Raw genomic sequence first — 11349 nt, forward strand, 5'->3', positions numbered from 1 at the left:
GAAAGAAGATATTTTCTTTGGAATTGTGCATTCAAGAAAAAGAACTAATAACTAGAGGGAGAATTTAATGCTAATCTATTTTCTGTGGTCTATTTAGTGACGTGGAGTAAGAGTGAGCGATAGAAAGGCAATTTATATTTTTAATATATTATCAATTGTGTTATTCAGTATTTAGAATTCTCCTAACATATAGTTGATTTTACGTTTAAATTTTACATATATACTTAGAATGAAATACATTTTTTCCTTTATATTTCTCTCTGTTGGAGGCCTTGGGTAGAGAGCATCCTGCTTTTCTAACTAGGGTTGTAGCTTGGCTAGTAATAATAATAATAATAATAATAATAATAATAATAATAAAATAATAATAATAATTATTATTATTATAATAATAACAACATCAATAATAATACTTCGATAATAATAATAATAATAATAATAATAATAATAATAATAATAATAATACCAACCTCATGAAAATGACCAGACTACAGTATAAGGACGGACAGGGTGACACAAGAACATTGCCCAAACGTCTCTCTGGTTGACAAGGCAACGAAAAAGGTGTCACTCATAGATGTCGCTCTTCCCTGGCACTCAAGACTGGAAGATAAGGCGAGAGAAAAAATAGAAAAGTACAGGTACAAGACTATAGAATTTGGAGGTAGAAGTTGTACCAATAATCAAAGGAGAACTCAGGATCATCATTAAGTCATTGTAAAGGTATCCTGAAATGGTAGGAGACGATATAACACCAGGAATTGTGCAGAAGAGCGTGGTACTGGAAACAGTGAGGAAAGTGACGGATTCCTAAGGAAGCTGGCTAAATCTCGGAACCCCACGCATGATAATAATAATAATAATAATAATAAAAATAATAATAATAATAATAATATATACAACTCACAAATGAGTAATATTTCTATCTCTTTATGACTTCATTTATTCACAGTTAACAAACCTTTGATAAGATCTGTCCTGTACTTTTGTGGGAGACAATTCTCAAGTCCAGATACTTTTGAAATATCTCCCCCTCCCCCCCTTTCACCATTGAATCTGAAGCTCCAGGGAACAATGAATAATAATTCAGGAAATCCATGTTGGTCCTTGCGTTGATCGACGCCTTCCCTTTTCTCACGTTTCTGTAATATAATTCGATTTTTTCTTTAATTTCTTACCATATTTTAGGTCTTTCAGAAGAATTTACACAATCAATATCTCTGATGTTGGCAAACCAACACATTATATTCCTGCACCCACTTGCAGCTGTCTAGATTTACTGGTGATAGTCTGGTTTTGGTGGCCGATGCGGTAACGTCCCTGACTGGTGAACGCCAGACTGGGGTTCTACTCATGCTGAAACTCGAGGGATCAACAGCCATTCCTTGGCCTTCCTTGGTCCTAGCTTGGGTGAACAGGGGGCTTGGGCGCTGATCATGTGTACAGTATATGTGGTCAGTCTCCAGGGCATTGTCCTGCATCCATTTACAGCTGTCTGGACTTGCTGGTGATAGTCTGGTAGTGATGGCCGATGCTGTAACGTCTTTGACTGGTGAACGCCAGACAAGGGTTCGAAACCCCCTCAAACTCGAAAGTTCCTTTGGTTGCAGCAACATCATCATCCTCGTGAGCTAAGGATTTGGGGAATTTAGGGGTGCCTATAGGTCTATCTTCTGAGTTATCAGGAGCCATTGCCTGACACTCCTTGGTCCTAGCTTGGGTGGAGAGAGGGCTTAGGTGCTGATCATATGTATATATGGTCAGTCTCCAGGGCATTGTCCTGCTTGATAGAGTAACGTCACTGTCCCTTGCCTCTGCCTTTCATGAGTGGCCTTTAAGTCTTTATAAAATACGGTTCCATATATCATTAAAACAACAACAACAATAACAAATGTAGCCATTTCTAGTCCACTGCGGGACAAAGGCCTCAGATATTTCTTTATTCGTGTCTGGGGTTTAGCCAGTTTCCATCACCACACTAGCCACTGCGGAATAGTGATGACGGGAGTCTTTGGCTTGATCGCTCACAGCAAACCAACCTAGTTTTGGTGTCCCTGACTATTTCACTTGTTCTCTAGTCTTGGGTAGTGATATAGCCTCCGTCCCATGGTCTTCCACTGTTTTGGGGTAGAGTTCTCTTGCTTAAGGGGACACTCAAGCACACTTTTCTATCTTATTTCTCTTCTTCTTGTTATTTTGAAGCTTTTATAGTTTATATATAATAGATATATCAGTATTCTTAAACTTCTCTTGTAATATATTTCCTTATATCCTTTCCTCACGAAGCTATTTTCCCTGTTGAAGCCCTTACACTTATACCACCCTGCTTTTCCAATTAGGGTTATAGCTTAGCAAATAATAATAATAATAATAATAATAATAATAATAATAATAATAATAATAATAATAATAATAATAATAAAAATAATAATAGTAATAATAATAATTCACAAAATATTTCACCCCTTTAAGGTATCCCCACTAAATGACTTAGAGGAGGAAGTTATTTCATATAATTAAACAAAATTAACAGAAGAGCTTTGAATAAAGCTATTCTATATGATCTGTCTATCAAGAACTTATAATAGACAGCTTCAAAGCTTTACATATCCCCATTGAAATGTGTAATTCATCATGACACGGAAATAGACAGCTCATCATATGGCAATTTAGCATGTCGAGTAAAACCAACGAATAATATTTTGTTTTCATTTATTTTCTGTTTGTGTTCGTGATCGCTTTAGGACACACACTGTGCGAAGAGGTGACAACTAGTTTATGTGAGGACAAGGTAAATGAAGAGTTTTAATTTGTTTGTGTATGTATATATATACATATATAATATATACATATATATATATATATATATATATATATATATATATATATATATATATATATATATACACATATCTCATATATATATACCAAGGCACTTCCCCCAATTTTGAGGGGTTGTTGATATTAAACAAATATATATATATATATATATATATATATATATATATATATATATATATATATATGTGTGTGTGTGTGTGTAGGTATATATATATATATATATATATATATATATATATATATATATATATATATATATATATATATGCCCCCTGTGGCCGCGGGGGGCATATACAAATTAGAATAGCGCCAACGTTATCCCTGCGTGTCGTAAGAAGCGACTAAAAGGGACGGGACGAGGGGGCTGGGAACCCCCTCTCCTGTATCTACATCCTGTGAAACAGCAACAAAGAGATGGAGCTGGGGGGAGAGTGACTGCTCCCCGCACTCTAGTTTTGAGGTGTTTGAATGTGCTTGGATATAGTACGATACAGAGTAAAAGATGTGAAATTGGAAGTATATTTAGGAATAGAAGGATGGATGTATTGGCCTTGTATGAGACGAAGATAAAAGGAAAGGGTGAAGTGATGTTTGGTGAAATGTCTGGTAGAGTGTCTGGGATTGAAAGGGGAAGAGCAAAAGGTGTGGCTTTATTGCTGAGTGAATGGATGACAGGTAAAGTAGTGGAATGGAAGGAGATATCATCTAGGTTAATGTGGGTAAGGGTTTGGTTGGGTAGGGAATGTTGGACGTTTATCAGTGCGTATGGACCAGGTAGTGAGAAAAGTGAAGAAGAGCGGAATGAGTTCTGGAATGAATTACCTAGGTGTGTAGAAGGACTGGGTAGAAGGAATTATGTAGTTGTCATGGGTGACTTAAATGCTAGAGTTTGCGCTGGAGAGGTAAAAGGTGTCATTGGGAAGTTTGGCGTACCAGGTGAAAATGAGAGTGGTGAGAGACTGGTGGATATGTTTGTTGAGCAAGAGATGGTGATAAGTAATAGCTTTTTCAAAAAGAAAGATAAAAATAAGTATTCATGGGTAAGAGTGGCAAATGGAAGAGTAATAGAAAGGGCATTAATGGATTATGTGTTGATAACTAAAAGAATGTTTGGAAGATTGAAAGACGTGCACGTGTTTAGGGGTATGGCTAACGGTATGTCTGATCATTTTTTGGTGGAAGGAAAATTAGTTGTAGCAAAAGAGTGGGGGAATAGAGTAGGTGAATGTAAAAGGGAGCTAGTGAGGGTTGAAGAACTAATAAAACCAGGGGTAAAAAGCAAATATCAGGAAAGGTTGAAAATGACATATGACGAAGTGAAAGTAAGAGAAACTGGCAATTTAGAGGAGGAGTGGAAGTTAGTAAAAGAAAATTTTGTTGGGATTGCAAGTGATGTATATGGCAAGAAGGTTGTTGGAGGCAGCATGAGGAAGGGCAGTGAATGGTGGAATGAAGGAGTGAAAGTAAAAGTGGAAGAGAAAAAGAGGGCTTTTGAAGAATGGCTGCAGAGAATATTATGTCATTCGTAAAAGAGTAAGTTTAGAAGCAGAAGGAATGTTTTTACAATTTGGTTTGACTTACATGTGTGATTCTCTTTTGACCATCCTAGGCCAGGAAAGAAATAGATTGAACCCAGAGAATGACATAAGATGTGTCTTTACAAAACCATCTTCTCGCATTACTGACATAATCTCAAAACTAAGTTGTCATTTTTCACAATACTGAAGGTTTATTTTTTTAAATACATATATATATTTTCCCACTTATTTTCAACTGGTGGCATTTTTACATGAAATAAGTTTACTTATATCCAGCAGAAATATTTATTAATCTATTGATTTGTCATTTTTCACCCCGAAGCACATTATTTCAATTACATATTCCCTCCATTTATTTTCAACGTTATTATATGTATGCATTTATTTTATCTTTATTTTCAACAGAAATAAAAGAACTTCTTGATATATTTTTTTCAATAGCAATGGAATAAAGGAAGGTTCAACCAACTAAAAGAGTTTGTTTGACATTAATCAAGTTCAAAATAATGGCTCTGGTGTGGGGATAACGAGCTTACTGCTATCCAGGATTTTGGAAAAAGTAGGGTAATGAACAAAAGTAATTGGGAACCACTGGGATATATATATATATATATATATATATATATATATATATATATATATACATATATATATATATGTATATATATATATATATATATATATATATATATATATAAACATATATATATATATATATATATATATATATATATATATATATATATATATATATATATATATATATATATATACACGTACATATATGAAGGATAGCATCAGTTAAGGATAGGAGGCATTAATATTTAGCAAAAAAAGAAAAATAAAAGATTGAGAGAGAGGTTCTATGACCAAACCGTCTGCTAAATTATTAGAACTGAAAAGACAAAATGCATCAAAACTTAATTGGTAAATTGGAGAACATATTTCTTTTAACAAGGAAAACCTTTTTTCGAGAAAGGTGACACTAACTCTATAGGGGAAAGCGAAGAAAAACTGGAAATAAAAACGAACTTGGTATTAAGGAAAACTACAGGAAGTGGATTTTTCCCTCCCTGGAAAAATGCTACGACTGGAAATAAAAGAAAAACTGTCAAAGGGAAAAAAAAAAAAAGAGTCAATTGGAATTGCATACAGATCGCCAACTGAAAAAAGGAAGACTATTGGCTGAAGTCAAAGGGGGAGGGGGAGGAGGTCTCTATTGAAAGGGGTCTATCCCCCCAACTCCCCCTCCTCCCCCCCACCCCCTCTGTCGCTAGGAAAATATCCAAGAAAATGGTGAGAAAAGAAAGTTAGTTTTGCATCGAAGGATAAATTGATTGATGGAACGAAAACAATAATGTTTTCTTACAAGAAGAAAAAGGAATAAATATAATATGAATTAATGTGAATAAATTTTATTTATAATATAAGAATAATTATATTCTAAGAGACTAACTTTAAAGGTATTACAAAATAAAAATGAACCAAAAAAAAAAAAAAATAGATAATATATATTTTAATGTTATTACTGTTCTTGAATTATGTTTTTCAATTGTTTATTACTTTGTTGTAGTTTATCTATTTCCTTATTTCCTTTCCTCACTGGACTAGTTTTCCCTGTTGGAGCCCTTGGGCTTATAGCATCCTGCTTTTCCAATTCTTGTCTACTCCTCAATCCCGTTAATATTAGACACTATTAATTCGTCACTAATTTTTGTCTTTACATTTCAAGTTATCTTATCAATAATTTCGACCTTTTCATTTCCCTTCACATTTTCCTCCAAGTTCTCATCTCAATTTCTTATTAGCAATTTCCTATCTCTCTCTCTCTCTCTCTCTCTCTCTCTCTCTCTCTCTCTCTCTCTCTCTCTCTCTCTCTCTCTCGCAGCCTTCATATTCGCTTTTTTTCTTAGCCAAAAAAAAAAAAAAAAAAAAAAAAATCACAGGCTGCTGTTCTTGTACGCTGATGCTTCGGCTGTTCGTTTTCTGACTCTTGTATCAGCACCAAAAATTAGACCTTCCTGTTCTTCGAAGGATCTTCTGCTAATACGTCCCTTTTGGACTTGGTTATCAAGGTTTAAAGGCCGCTCATGAATGGCAGAGGCAAGGGACAGTCACATTGCCCTATTGAGTTGGACAATGTTTTAGAGACTGACCATATATCTTATGATTAGCGCCTAAGCCCCTCTTCACCAGGTATGACTCAGCAGATAGACCTATAGGCTCCCCCAAACCCCTCAACCTTAGCTCACAAGGATGGTAAGGTTGCAGGGACTAATAGCACTAACGAGACTGAGCGGGACTCGAACCCCTTCGACTGGCAAACACCAGGCAGAGACATTACCAACCAGTCGGTTCGACTAACGCTACTTTTCTAGTGAGAAAAAATAATTAATTTTACATGAGTATTTTATCCATATTTGTGTCTCGTGTTGGATTGATTTCCTTCATATGATAGTATGGCTTACTTCATATAATGCTTTTCATTCTTCTTAAATACCTAAATAATCTAGAATTTATACAGAGCACATTAATGTTCATAATACTTTAGATATTATTATTATTATTATTATTATTATTATTATTATTATTATTATTATTATTATTATTATTATTATTATTATTATCATAAAACATAAAGATAAAGAAATTGTCATGAATATATTTTTGATAGACATAGCTGGGTGCAATTCTATATGTTTAAATAATTTTAAATTGTAAAAAAAAAAACATATAAGATTCTATTGTGTATAATCTCGATATAAAATGAACTAATCAATAAATTTTGTGAAAGATATTACTCAAAACATCATTGGAAAGATATCTGAATTAAGTTTAAGCACATTTTTAAGATCATTGATTTATACAAAACTGATTTTCCTTTTGGATCTGAATTGAACATTTGAGAAATTTTGTTTTCCAGATAAGGAAGCAAAAATATTCTTTCCAAGTGATAAAATGACAACTGGATAGAGTAAAATAATTTGCCAAGAAACAGTTTTTCACTATTGATAGCTGAATATAAAGTGTTCCAATTAGAAATTAAATATGATATTGATAGACGAATAAGGATTGGACTAAACATCAAACAGAATGATCAACAACATTGTTAAAAAAACCCATTAATTTTAATCTGAAATTCTTCGCTAAAATATACTGTTCTCAGCCGTATTTCAGTAAAGAATACGACCATAATTTTTACCATACTTTGTTATTATCCTTTACGGGTTGGTGACCGTAATATCACTCCTTTACGTCAATATATCCGTTTTTAAAACGATAAATGCCTGACAACATTTATTCAAGGAATATCGCCATTTTTTAATGCACAATTTTGACGTAAGACATTGCAAACCAGAAAATAAAAGAAAAGGAAAAATTATATAAGAAATTTCGTATGATGAAAATAGCTGGGAAATGTAGAGGTGAATATCCCATGGTTAAATAGAAACCAATAACGCTTCGATTCCCAAACGGGAATAATCCTCATTGGGAATTTCGATTCCCGGATACATGGAGTAAATGCGGTACCCAGGGATGGAAAAACATCTTGGAATGGATAAGTGGCTTCAGCAATGAATTCTGATCAAAGGGAGATGAATGTGGGGGGATGCTGGAGGTGAAGGGAGATGGAATAAAGGATAAACGAGAGGAAAAGCAACAGGAGAGAAGGAATAGGTTGAGGAAGTTGAAAACTCGAATCTTATAAGAGGTGGAAGATGAGACGGAAATCCCTGGTGTCAATCAAAAGAAATGTTCTACTTTATGAACAACTTTATATGATGTTTCAAACACAAAAATGTCTACAAATAGAAGATTGTGGTGGCCTATTGAAAACGTCCATGTCTAGCGATCTTCCGGACTGGGGTTCGAGTCCTGCCAAAGCTCGGTAGTTTCTTGTAGTGTCTGTAACCTCACCATCCTTGTGAGTTAAGGATGAGAGGTTTGCTGAGTCATCAGAAGACATAGCCTGTCCCTCCAGGGCCCTTCCTTGGTTGGAGCGGGTTCTTAGGCGATAATCATGTGGTATATATGGTTAGTGTCTAGGGCATTGTCCTGCTAGCTAGGTCAGCATTTAAACCTTTAAAGGATCTTTTACCAGAAAATGGAAAAAGGGATGACTAATATTTTAAGAACAATCATATATATCTGATATTTTGTATAAGACCCTTTATCAAAATATATATATATATATATATATATATATATATATATATATATATATATATATATATATATATATATATATATATATATATATAAATATATATATATAAATATATATATATATATATATATATATATATATATATATATATATACATATATATATATATATACATATATATATATATGTATATATATATACAGTATATATATATATATATATATATATATATATATATATATATATATATATATATATATATATATATATATATATATATACACACACACACAGACATATATATATATATATATATATATATATATATATATATATATATATATATATATATATATATATATATATATATATATATGTTTATGTGTGTGCGAGTGTGTGACTTTATATAGTGTATAAAGGAAAGTCTTAGGCAGGGATAAGAAGCTTAATGATATTTAACCCAAAATTAGATAATAGTTCTTGAAAGTTAAAAAAATGAATTGGTTTTGAGTCAAATATGATGATTATCTTAAAGGAACAAGTAGCAAAGGCAATAAAAGATTCCAAACCTCCGCAAATGAGGATTATCAAATATTTATTCAATTATACGGACCAAGCTTTCCCTCTTTCATTTGTTGACCGTGAGTGAATCTACTATTTAATAATAAAAAAAAATTATGATCTTAATCCGGATCACCTCCAAAATTTAATGGGTTCTTCCAGAGCTTAATACTTATCAGTTGTTAAAATGGGGTATAAATCCGACAAGAAGTAAAAGAAATATATAAATAAATAAATAAATACCAGTAAAAATATATTCTCTTGGAGGAAGGGTATAGACACAGTCGACCAGTTTAAGGCTACAACTAAGGCTCTCTTTTTAATTAGGGAGAGAGGGACCCCTAACCAACTCACTCCTATGGCTAAAAGTACTCAAGCCGGCAGGTCTGGAAAGTATGGCCGAATGGTAATCACTTCAGCCATTGGAGGAGGTAATAATAACGAATGATATCAAATTAAGCCAAGCAGTATCCACATATGTTTTCAAGTTGCTATTAAAGGAAATATAACTAAATCCTACATCAACTTCGTTAAGTTATTGAAACATGACTACAAAATAAACAAACATTTATTGTCATTGAATAAAATCCCCCTGAGTTTAAAATTAGGAGATTCTAATGAAATAGATATGTCTTGTTGAGAGAATTACTTTTAATAAACACTGGAAAGGGACAAAAACAATAACAAGAATGAAATTACCCAGATAGGCAACGAGTGAGTTGCTCTGCTAAAGGAACATTATATAAACATTGGATGTAGCTGATCTGGGTATATGGGGAGATTCTGCATGCATCAGACGAGGATATAGGAAGACTTCCTGTATATTCAGTCTGTCTGAGAGATTGCTACACTCTTTGGTGTAACACGGGATCTGTGTTTTCATATAGCCATTTAAGAGAAGTAAATTCTTTCAGGGGTTAACACAGTATATTGGACGGAAAATGATCATGATGACGAGATGTACGAAGCAGCGACTGGATAATGAGTAAGATCGGTGTCTGTCACCTTTGCCCTTTCCAGGTCGATCCTGATTAAAATGGTGTTCTTTCTTCTACTTCTCTCTTCCAGGATCAGGATGGGAGCAGTGAGCCGAAGAATATGCTGATATTAATATTAAGTTTTCCATTTGATATTCTACCGCCAATTTCAATTACCGTTTCCTTCTAATTTATATGCAAAATCATTTCTTTTTCGAGTATATAAATGTAAATTCATCCAACAATATCTAACCTTTCTCTAATATCACCTGGATTAAGATCCCCACCGTTAATTTGAAGAGGCCAAACCGTGGCCATAACAGCATTGATCTGAGCTTAGAGCTCCAACGGGGGAATCTATTGATTCTATAAATGCAAACCATTGAACAACATTGATTAACAAATCAAACTTTACCCTTGCAGTAAGTGACACAGCTCTTGTATTGTTTAGTTTCAATTACCATAATCCTTATTTATTAACCATACGAAGGTGATTCATTCAAGGCACACACCCTACATGCATGACCATTTCATACAAATACATTTGCATTCCCTCGTCAACAAACAGGAAGGGTTGTGAGTTACAACAAGAGGACTTTTATGTTCTCTGATATAGTCGTTGCATTAACAACCTTACTTTAAATCTGAATCGAATTCGTGAATATCACGGGTATCAAACTATCAAATACGACAATGAATTAACAATAATGTATTTCATGTAACAAACATTAATGAATAAACATATAATTAAGATAAATCTATGCCTCAAACAATTCCTCATCTCTCAGGAGGTTAACTACTGCAATGTAATTGTTCATTGGCTACTGCCCTCTTGGTAAGAGTAGAAGAGACTTTATCTATGGTAAGCTGCTCCTCTAGGAGAAGGACACTCCAAAATCAAACTATTGTTCCCTAGACTTGGGTAGTGCCATAGCCTCTATACCATGGTCTTTTACTGTCTTCAATTCGAGTTCTCTTGTTTGAGGGTATACCCGGGCACGCGATGCTAATTTATTTCTCTTCCTCTTGTTTTGTTAAAGTTTTTATAGCTTATATAGGAAATATTTATTTTATTGTTGTTGCTGTTCTTGAAATGTTTTATTTTTCCTTGTTTCTTTTCCTCTCTGGGCTATTTTCCCTGTTGGCATCCTTCTTTTCCAACTAGGGTTGTAGCTTAGCAAGTATTAATAATAATAATAATAATAATAATAATGATAATAATAATGGTAATAATAATAATACAAATAATAATGATAATGATGAT

Source organism: Palaemon carinicauda, chromosome 23, assembly GCF_036898095.1.
Source record: "Palaemon carinicauda isolate YSFRI2023 chromosome 23, ASM3689809v2, whole genome shotgun sequence".
Classification (NCBI taxonomy): Eukaryota; Metazoa; Arthropoda; class Malacostraca; order Decapoda; family Palaemonidae; genus Palaemon; species Palaemon carinicauda.